Source organism: Belonocnema kinseyi, chromosome 5 (genome assembly GCF_010883055.1).
Source record: "Belonocnema kinseyi isolate 2016_QV_RU_SX_M_011 chromosome 5, B_treatae_v1, whole genome shotgun sequence".
Taxonomy (NCBI): Eukaryota; Metazoa; Arthropoda; class Insecta; order Hymenoptera; family Cynipidae; genus Belonocnema; species Belonocnema kinseyi.
The window spans coordinates 146,475,335-146,486,619 of record NC_046661.1 but is presented as its reverse complement, the minus strand read 5'-3'; the positions used below and the strand labels follow the sequence as shown (position 1 = coordinate 146,486,619).

Genomic DNA, 11,285 nt, shown 5'->3' with positions numbered 1-11,285 from the left:
TTATTTATAAAAAAAGTTCTTAGGTTTAAAAAAACATTCAGTGAACTGAAAAAGTGAGGTCGGTAATATAGGTATTTAGCTGTGTCACATGCCCTTAAAAATGTCAGTTTAAAAATAGAATCTATTTGGTTTAAACATTAGCCTATTTTGTTTAAGGAATCAAATATTTGGCTGTAAATTCGTATTTTTAATTTAATTGAACTGTTTTAGATAGAAAACTGGAATATTTGTTGGTCAAAATTTCAAATAATTCAATTTTCGTTGAGAATTCATTTTTTTTTACCAAACACTCATCGCTTTCATTGAAAATTGAACTATTTTGTTGACAATTCGTTTTTTTTTGTTAAAAATTAATTATTTACTACAAATGTTACCACCAGTGCTAGAAAATCCATCTTTTTTATTTTAGAATTTACAAATCTTGTAGAGAACTCATCTTTTTGGTTGTAAACTGGGCAATTTGCATGAGATTTTTTTTAATGGCTGAAAAAATGTTCTTGGTTGAAAAATGAACTATCTTATTTAAATTTCCTCTTTTTTGTTTGAAATTCAGCCAAATTTGGTACTGGATTCAAATAATTGTTAAAAACTCATTTTTTTAGTTTAATTCATCTGTGTTTTATTGAAAATTCGAATATTTTTTCAAAATTGATCATTTTAAATTGAAATCTTTACTAATTTGTTGAAAATCCTTTTTTTGAAATTTTAATTAGCAATTTCTTTCTTGGATTAAAACTGTAACTATATCATTAAAACTTTGTTGTTTTTGTTAAAAATTATTTTTTTTTAAATTTTAAATGTAGCTATTCGGTTTAGGCTGGAAATTGGTCTTTTTTGGCTGAAAATTCACTTATTTGGTAGAAAAATCGTCTTTTCGTTGAAATGAAAACTCTTTTGCTTGAATTTCCCCTTTTGGGTTCAAAAATTATCCTATTGTGGTTAATGATTTAAATAATTTGTTGAAAAATCGTATTTTTTGGTTTAATTCAACTCTTTTTGATGGAAAATCATAATAGTTTTTGGTGAAAATATCTATTATTACCCTTTTATCTAAATTTTTTTATTGAAAATTCATAACTTTGGTTGAAAATTGAACTATTTTGTGAAAACAATTCCATTTCCTTGGTTGAAAAATAATTATTATAACTGCAAATCTCATTTTTCCATGTTTGGTTTAAAATTTACCATTTTTAGTAGAAAACTCAACTGTTTTGTTTAAAATTTATTTTTTTGGTTTAGGATTAATCAATTTAGTTAAAAATTAATTTCTTCAATTAAAAATTATAGTCTTTTTTGTGACAAAATTGAATCTTTTAACGGAAAGCTTTCATTTTGGCTCAAAAATTAATCTTTTTTAGTTGAAAATTCACTTACTTGGTAGAAAACTTGTCTTTTCGATTGAAATTTCGACTTTTGTGTTGAAATTTCCTCTTTTTGGTTAAAACATTAGCCTATTGTGGAAAAAGATTCAAATAATTTGTTGAAAAATCGTTTTTTTTAATTTTAATTTAACTCTTTTTGATTGAAAATTAGAATATTTTTTGGTGGAAATATCAACTATTACACTGTTTTTTCTTAATTTTTTGTTTAAAGAATCATAACTTTGGTTGAAAATTAAACTATTTTGTTAAAAATTTCCATTTCCTTGATTCAAAATTAATTATTGTAACTGCAAATCTAATTTTTCCATTTTTGGTTTAAAATGTACCATTTTGAGTTAAAAACTCAACTACTTTGTTAAAAACTCATTTTTTGTTTAGGATTTATCAATTTAGTGAAAAATTAATTTCTTCAGTTGAAAATTAGTGTCTTATTCGACAAAAATTAATCTTTTACTAAAAAACTTTCATTTGGGCTAAAAAAATTATCGTTTTTAGTGGAAAATTCACATATTTGGTAGAAAACTTTTCTTTTCGGTTGAAATTTCAACTTTTGTGTTGTAATTTCTTCTTTTTGGTTTAAAAATTAGTCTATTGTGGTTAAAGATTCAAATCATTTGTTACAAATTCGTATTGTTTAGTTTAATTCAAATCTTTTTGATTGAAAATTAGAATATTTTTTGGTGCAAATATCAACTATTACACTTTATTAATTTTTTTTATTGAAGATTCATCACTTCAGCTGAAAATTGGAATATTTGGTTAAAAATTTCTATTTCCTTGGTTGAAAATTAATTATTGTAACTGAAAATTTAATTTCCCCCTTTTTGGTTTAAAAATTATCCTATTGTGCTTAATTTTTTAAATAATTTATTGGAAATTCTTATTTTTTAGTTTAATTCAACTCGTTTTTATTTAAAATTAGAATACTTTTTGGTGGAAATATCAATTATTACCCTTTTCTTCAAAAATCATTTTTTAATTACAGATTCATAACTTTGGTTGAAAATTGAACTATTTTATTGAAAATTTACATTTCCTTGCTTGAAAATTAATGAGTAATCAATTTAGTTAAAAATTAAATTCTTAAGTTAAAAATGTAACTACATATTTTGTTAAAAATTCTTTTTTTGTGTTAAAAATTATTCTTTTACTGAAAATATTCCATTTATGTCAGAAAATTGTTTTTTTTTATTTATTTAATTTATTTAGTTGAACACTCGGATTTTTAGAGTTAGATGAAATATTCACTGTTGGTTCAAAAGATATTTGTACATTTAACATTTTAAATAGCTTAAATTAATTATAATTTTTTTTAAAGGCTATGTTTGTAAATTTAGCAGTTAATGATATCATGAGTTTTAACCACGGATATGGGTTGAAACTTAAATTTATTTTTAAGAACACACACAGTTTTCAAAAAAAAACTTTTCCACTCGGATAGGGTTCAAAACTTAAGTTGAAAAATAAAAAATCTTTGAGTGGATACCAATTTTTATTAATATTTAGGAACCAACAAATGAATTTTTTTAAACCCATCCTCAGTAATTTTCGCTCCATCACCTTTTCTTCTGGTACTTCTTTTATTCTGGTTACAACTGCGTAACTCAAGGCTTGGTTCGGACGACACTAAGTAATCACATAATATAACTTTGAAATTTTTTTCAAAATTTAGACAACTTTTTTATTTTAATAATTGTCATCAAAAACAGTTTTTAAATTTAAGAAATACGAGAAATTTTTATTATTTGGTTCGAGAACGAACGTTCTGATCTGAGTGCGCGAAGAAACTAACACGTTTTTCCGAATTACCAGTTCCTGTAATACAAAACTTTAGAATTTTAAAGCGAGGTCATAGCTATAAACCCGTCTAGGTCGCATTGAATAAATTTTTACCTAAGGGTCCAAAATGGGCAAAATCTTGTTTGAAAAACCGGTTTAGTGGGAATTTTTTTTTTTTATAAAATAACGTACAGCCCATAAATATTGACCAATTTAAACAAAACAAAATTTAAAGAAAAGTTTAAAAGATTTCTAAGAGATTTGTCGAGACTCATTTTTAAATTAGTGTTTCAATTCTTTAATAAATAAACAAATATGAGGACAAAAATGGACAACATTAGTTCAATATATTCCAATATTATATAATAAAAAAAAGATTATTTATAAACAAATTATTTCTTGAAATAATTTTTTCTACGATCTTGCATAATTTTAAGTTACATTGCAAGAAATCGGCATAAAAACAATGTAATGATGAAGAAATTTCTTCTGGAGATTATTATTGTGTAAAAAATTTAATTAAAAAATGCATCAATCAGGCATTTTTCGACAGACATTTTTTTTCGATATCAATTTTTCTAATTAGGATCTTTCCGATAATTTTAGCTATATTCACAATCTTTTACCAATTTTATGATTTTTTAAACAAATTTGATTTAAAAATGCATTATTGGGGCATTCTTCGACGAAACTTTTTTTTTCGATGTCAGATTTTTAGGTTGAGAACTTCATAATAAATTCAGCCCATTTAAAATTTTTTGATCAATTTTATTATTTAAAAAATAAAAAGATTTAACAAAAACATTCATTATGTGGGCAAATGTTGACGGAAAAATGATTTTTTTCTATCTCAGTCTTTTTTTTAATTGAGAACTTCGTGATCATTTCATCAAAATTCATAATTAGTTGATAAATTTGATATTTTTAAAAAACAAATGCATTATTGGGGCATCTTTCGATGGAACAAATTGTTGAAAAAAAATGTTCGTCGAAAAATATCCAAATAATGCATATTTTTATTAAATTTGTTTAAATATTTGTTTAAATGATTGAATACGAAAAAAAAACAATTTTTCCATCGCCAGATGCACTAATAATACTTTTTATAACATTTTTTTGAAAAAAATTATCAGCTAATTATGAATGTTCCTGAATGTATTATGAAGATCCCAATTAAAAAATCTGACATCGTATAAAAAACTTTTCTGTCGAAAGATGCCTCAATAATACATTTGTTTAAAAAAATCATAAAATTAATTTAAAAATGATGAATTTTGTTAAAATTATCATTAAGTTCCTAATTTAAAACACTGATATCGAAAGGAACGATTTTTTCTGACGCAAAATACCTGATTATTGCATTTGTTAATTAAATTTGTTTATAATATCAACAATAATAATTCAAGAAGAAATTTCTGTAGTTGAATTTTCAATGAAATAGTAATGTTTTAGACCCAAAAGATGAATTTTCAAGAGAAAAAATTAATTTTCTGATGAGTTTTTAGCAAATTAGATAAATAATAAATAAACCAAATAGTTTCAACAACGGATGTGATATTAGTCCACAATTTATTTGATTAATTTTTGGTTTAAATTTTTTTCTAAAATTTTTTAACGTAGTATTTGAATTTTTACACTAAAAAAGGTCAACTGTGGCCAAAAAATAAAGTAGTTAAATTTTTATTTAAGAGAACTTATTATCAATGAAAAACGAATTTTCTACCGGAATAATTGAATTTTCAATCCAACAAGATGAACTTCCAAGGTAAAAGGATGACTTTTTAACAAAATTGGGAGATAAAAAAAATTAAATTTTCAATAAAATAATAAGTTTTGTAACAAAAAAAGATGAGATCTGAACCAAAAATATAATAGCAATAATAGTAGAATTTGAAAAAAATGTAACCAAACATAGTTAGATTTTCTTATTAGATCAATAAAAAAAGAGGAAAAGAGAGGAATAAGGGACAGACGATAGAAAATTCATATTGCTTTGGTTAAAAATTCAACTTCTTAGATAAACTACTTTGTTAAAAATTTATTGTTTTTTTTTTAATTAAAAATTCATCTCCTTGATTGTTAATTTAACTATTTTCTTGAAGAGTCATCATTTTAATTGAAAATCCATTTCCTTGACTGAAATTGTACTATTTCTATTGAAAAATAATTTCTTTTAGATTGAAAATTTATTATTTTAACTGAAAATGTAAGAATTCCATTTTTATTAAAAATATTATATTTTTTATCCAAAAACTCATTTTTTTTATTAGAAATTCGTCTTTTTTGAAAATTAATATTTTTTATTTCAAAAATTGAGCTATTAAATTTAAATTTTAAGAAATGAAAAAATTATAAACTTCAGATTAATTAAATGAAATTTTGACTAATTTCACAGACATTTTTCAAACTATCTGGTTAAAAACGTATTCGTAGAAAATTCGTCTTTTCTTGTAGAAAAATAATCTCCTTGCATTGAAATTCAACTATTTGTTTAACAAAATATGTATTTAGTTGAAATTTTTTGTCATGGTAAAATTAATTTTCTTTCTTCAAATTTATAATTATGATTTTGAATATATATATTTTTATTTTTTAGCTAATTTTCGTGGAAAATAAATTTTCTTGCTTAAAAATGCATTCTTTTTTTTATTGCAAATTCAAATATTTTTTTAAATTTTCCTGTTTTTGGTTTTAAAATTAGTCTATTTTGGTTAAGGATTAAAATAAAAATATTTTTTGGTGAAAATATGAACTATCACACTTTTTTTTAAACAATTATTTTTTGTCGAAAAATCATCACTTTGGTTGAAAATTAAATTTTGTTGTTGTAAATTTCCATTTTCTTGATTGAAAATTAATTATTTTAACAGAAAATGTAATTCTTCCAATTTTGAGTTAAAACTTATATTTTTTAGTTCTAAACTGAAATAATTCGTTGAAAATTCATGTTTTTTTCGTATGTCTTTCAGAATTTTTGGATGATTCCTTATAAAATTTTGTATGCTGGTTTTCACTAAAAGTGTTTAAAATGTATTAAAAAAACAACCATTTTTTAAATTAATTTTACTAATAAACAATTTCAAAACATAACCTCACATTTTAGATTTTAAAATACTTCTATCTTTACAAATTTTAAAATATTTTCAAGTGTCCAGCTTAACCGTATGAAAAAAAATTATCTTTTTGATTGACTTTGTTATAGATTTTAATTTTATAATTCGGCAAGGATAATAAAAACAGAAATGTCAATTGCCATTTTGTCATAGATTTTCAATAATCCTATTTTTAGCTCTTATATTAATTATTGTGATTTTTACCTTATTAATAAACACTTCCTTAAATTATCCCAATTCACTTTTTTATACAATTGTCGATAATTCAAAAGAAATGGAAATACGTGGAAAATAAGGCGCAACTGACGGACCAGCTGTTGCGCATGTGCTTTTGACACTTTCCCCAGTGCGCTTGCGCGACTCTTTTGTTTATTGCGTTTAATAACGTTTCATGTAAAAATAGTGTTTAAACAGTGATTTTTAATTTACCAGAAGTCCCAGTAACAAAGTAAGTTAATAAAATTAATCTATTTTCTGGATCTTCAATTTTTTGTAACATTCGTTGTTGAAATAATCGGAAAAGTCTTGGATTATGTTTCCTAGCCTATAAACCGGCTTGCCGGTTTTATTTTATTTTATTTTTTACGATTTTAATCAAATTTAGAATTTTTATTAACGATAAACCTTAATATGACAGGAAATTGCATTTCTTGAGTCAAAAGGATAAGGGAAAATCGATCCTGGTTTCATAACCTAAAATATTCAGGTTTAGTGACTTTATGATCATTTTGTGAATATTTTTGTGCAATTTTCGAATTTCATATTTTCATGGTCAATGAGAAGGTTTGAGTTTCAAATTTGTTTACCATTGAGACTCAATTTTTAGTTTGTGCGAGTATTTTGAGATTTGTTGAATTCGAAGTTTCATATGGAAATTTTTTATATATTTTCGGTTTAAAAAAATTGAATTTATTTTACATTTTTTTAACTTGAAGAAAGCATTTAGCGGTATAATTGTTGAACGATAATTATTTATAAAAAATTTAAGAAGTAAAATTCAAAATTCATAACCTCAAATAATAGGAAATTATTTTGCGAATTTTTTTTTTGAAATTTGCGTTTTTTTCATTTTCATGATAACAATTTTTCTTTGGTGATAGTTGAGACTGATTTTTATTTTGGTTTATACCAGTATTTTGAGATTTTTATTCAGAGTTTAATTATATAAAAATTGCTCATTTTCCTAACCAAAAATGAAATTTTCAGATGAAAAAATAAAAATTATTTCAAATATATTTGAAATAATTCTTATTAATTAATAATAATTAATATTAATTTTATAATTTCTATAGAAATTCCGAAATCGGTAAATTATCTAAAATGATAATTCGGAAAAATAAAAATGATCTCCAAAATTAATTCAAAAAATGAACATTATGAAAATTGGCATTTCGGAAAAACAAAACGAAATAGCTGAATTTTCAACCAAAAAAGTATCAATTTCTACTTAACTCAGAAAAGTTCAATTTTGAGTGAAAACATTTAATTTTTAATTAAAAAAGAAAGGAATTTTAAACAAAATAATATAATTTAAAAAAAATACAGTTTCGAACAAAAAGATCAATTTTCTACCAAAGAAGATGATGTTAAAATATGATTTTTTAACAAAAAATGGAGTAGTTCTATTTTTAACCAAAAAGGTTAATTTTCAACCAAGAAGATGAACTTTCTACAAAATAAGACGAATTTTCAACAAAATACATAAAATTTTAACCAAAAAAGATACAATTTGAATCAAAAATTGAATAGTCATATTTTCAGTGTGAAAAATTAATTTTTAAAAGCAAAAAAGTGAATTTTCAATGTAATACATGAATTTTCAACCAAATAGTTGAATTTTCAACTCAAAAATAAAACTTTCTACATAAAGTAGGAAAGTTAAATTTTCAGATAACAAAATTAAATTTCGACAACAAAAAAAGAATAATTTTTAACTAAATACATTAATTTTTAACAAGAAATGGAATCAATTTTAAGTTAGAGAAATAAAGTTTTAATAAATAAAATAATTTTTTAACGAAATATCTAAAGTTTTAACTAAATCGATGAATTTTAATCCAAACATATTAAATGCCTATCAAAAAACAATTTTGACGAAAAATAGTTACATTTTTATGTAAAAAATTAGTTTTCAATAAAAAAACAAATAATTTTTTCCGAAAGAAATGACATTTCAGGCAAAAAGATTAATTACCTACCAAAAAAAGAATAATTCTTAACAAAATACTTCAATTTTCATAAAAAAAATATTCAATATTTAGAAACAAAATTTCTAAAAAAAGTGGAATGTTTAAATTATTAGTTAAAATAATTTATTTTTTTATTTTTGAAAAACTTATTGTAAGTAAGCTACAAGTTAAAGAAACAACTTTTTAAACAGTTAAAATAAATTATCAACAAAATAGTTTAAAACTTAATAGATGAATTTTTATCCAAGAATATTAAATTTATATTTTAAAAAATCGACAAAAAGTCTCGATACAAAATTTCAACAAAAAGTGGAATGTTTAAATTATCAATTAAAAAATTAATTTTTAATACAAAAATAAAACTAATTTTCAACGAAAGAGATTATATATTTCAGCAAATATGTTACATTTATACCTAAAAAAAAAATCAACAATATACAATAATTTTCAACAAGAAATGGAATAATTTAATTTTAATTTAGAGAAATAAATTTTTAACAAATGAAATATATTTTCAACGAAACAGTTTAATTTTTAACAAAAAGTGGAATGGTTAAATTTTTATTTAAAACATTAATTTTCAATTAAAAAAAAAACAACTAATTTTCAACGAAAAAAAAATTAAAGTTCAGCTTAGAAGATGAATTTCCTATCAAATAATAATTTTTAACAAAATACATGAATTTTCAACCAAGTATTTGAATTTTTAACTAAATAGGTGAATTTCATCCAAAAATATTAAATTTCAATATAAAAAAGAATTTTGACGAAAAGTTGAATGGTTACATTTTTTAAAACTAATTTTCTACGAAAGAAATGACATTTGAGCCAAAAAGATTTATTATCTATCAAAAAAATGTAATTTTTCGCAAAATACATGCATTTTCAACCTTATAGTTGAATTTTGAACCAAAAAGGTTCATTTTCTACCAAACAAAAGATATATTTTTAACAAAAAATGAAATAATTTAATTTTAAGGTAGCGAAATAAGTTTTTAACCAAAAAAAAAATTTCAAGGAATTACATAATTAAGTTTTTAACTAAAAAGATGAATTTTAATTCAAAAATATTAAATAACTATAAAAAAATGCAGCAAAAGTGGAGTGGTTAAATTTTTTGTTAATCAAATTAATTTTAAATAAAAAAGACTAATTTTCAACCACAGAAAAAATAAATTTCAGCCAGAAATATTAATTATCTACCAAAAAAGAATAATCTTTAGCAAAATTTATTCATTTGAACCAAGCTTTTTAAGTTTTAATGTAATTTTGAACTTATTTCTAACTAAAAAGGTTATTCTACCAAAAAATAATTATTTTCAACAAAATAGATGAATTTTCACCTAAAAAAGATTGTCGTTTTTATTTTTAATCCGAGTTTTGGTTATAGAAACTACTCGTTTTTTAGGAAGATTGTTTTTAATATATTTCTGGTTATTTGTTCACAAAAACGGTTTCATTTTTTACATTTTCTTGAACTTTCACTATTGATTAGTCTAATTTTTGTACAATAACTATTTATAAAAAATTAAAGAAAATTATTTTCACAACCAAAAATGAATTAAGTAACACTGCCTCCTTCGCCAAATTAAATGTTTAACTAAAAAAGGTACTAGAAAATCTATCTATTTGGTTGAAAATTATTTTTTTTTGCCTGAAATTTAATTTATTTGGTTAAAAATTGGTTGTTTTTTTATTGAAAATTAAATTTTTTAAACTAAAAAGGACCCCGCACACGTCTATGGAAAAAATGGTCCCGGTCAAATAGGCTGAAACTGTAGTGTAACTGTAGTACGCACTTATTCAAACTAATTAATCAGGTCCTATTAACCGTTTCGTCAAGACTGTAATATTGTCTAGGTGTCTGCGGATAGTTTACCTTCCGTAAAAAAATTAATTAGTGGTTTTCGGATCATGGTAACGTAAACTGAATTTGAAGTTACATCACCAAGGACATAATTCCTCATTAAAACTAATTAATCATGTCTTACCAACTACGTCTTCAAGTCTTAAGTAAGAGAAAGGTGTCCGGGGGTAGTTTAACTACTGTTAAACCCCGCTCGCCAAAGTTAGGATGGCATGCCTAGTTCCGTGTTTCCTATGTCCATGACTATATATAACAAATGTTTGGTAGGATAAGAGCGAGTCAATTTTGAAACTTTTGTTTTTAGAAATCGGTTATAATGAAAAAGCCTCCTTTAAATAAACTTTTAGATTGCGGGCATCAGTGTCTTGTACGAGGGGTGTTCAAAAAGTAAGTTTCCCTAGTCTGCCGTTTTGCCCCAGCGCCACCTAGTGAGCTGGGACCGAACATATTTTTAGTTTAGGATATACCGATAAGAGCGGAACCGGTCTTAGCTGCTGGAAAATTTTCTTTCATCAGTACCGGCTCAGAAACCATGGAGCTACCTGTGAAAAACGTGTCCACTTGTGAGTTGCGTGCAGTTATTCGCTTTTTAACTGCAAAAGGGCTTAATGGCAACGAAATTCACACTGAATTAGTGCATATTTATGGTGACAAATGCATGAGTGTGCAAATGGTGCGTCGGTGGCATACATATTTTCGCGAGGGACGCGGAGAAGTTCATGATGAGCAGCGTGCAGGCATGTCAAAAACCGCCATTACAGATGACGCAGTCGCAGCAGTCGAAAAAATCATTTTGGCGGATAGGCGCTTTACAATTGAGACTCCGGATTCTATAACCACGCATAAAATTTGCCTGGCCGCTCGAGTTGGCCCCTGATGGCTTGAAAATCAGTTTTCGAAAATTCAACTTTTTAAGATATCACTTCATAGGAAATTTCATGGCGCATCTTTTTTC

At 24.0% G+C, this 11,285-nt stretch overlaps 2 protein-coding genes across 3 annotated transcripts in view; one reads left to right on the top strand and one right to left on the bottom strand.

Moving 5' to 3' along the window:
• LOC117173426 (lipase 3-like) overlaps positions 1 to 6,580 on the bottom strand; it is a 21,825-nt gene extending 15,245 nt beyond the window's left edge. Inside the window, exon 1 of one of the 2 annotated variants that reach the window (XM_033361984.1) lies at positions 6,479 to 6,580. The gene's annotated coding sequence lies outside the window, so the exon portion shown is untranslated. Of the gene's footprint in view, positions 1 to 2,942; positions 3,067 to 6,478 lie in introns of those variants that run through there. The other variant, XM_033361985.1, reaches the window with a different exon arrangement.
• Positions 6,581 to 6,632: 52 nt separating this feature from the next.
• LOC117172825 (gem-associated protein 5) overlaps positions 6,633 to 11,285 on the top strand; it is a 104,319-nt gene continuing 99,666 nt past the window's right edge. The window contains exon 1 of the mRNA XM_033361069.1: positions 6,633 to 6,722. The gene's annotated coding sequence lies outside the window, so the exon portion shown is untranslated. The remainder of the gene's footprint in view (positions 6,723 to 11,285) is intronic.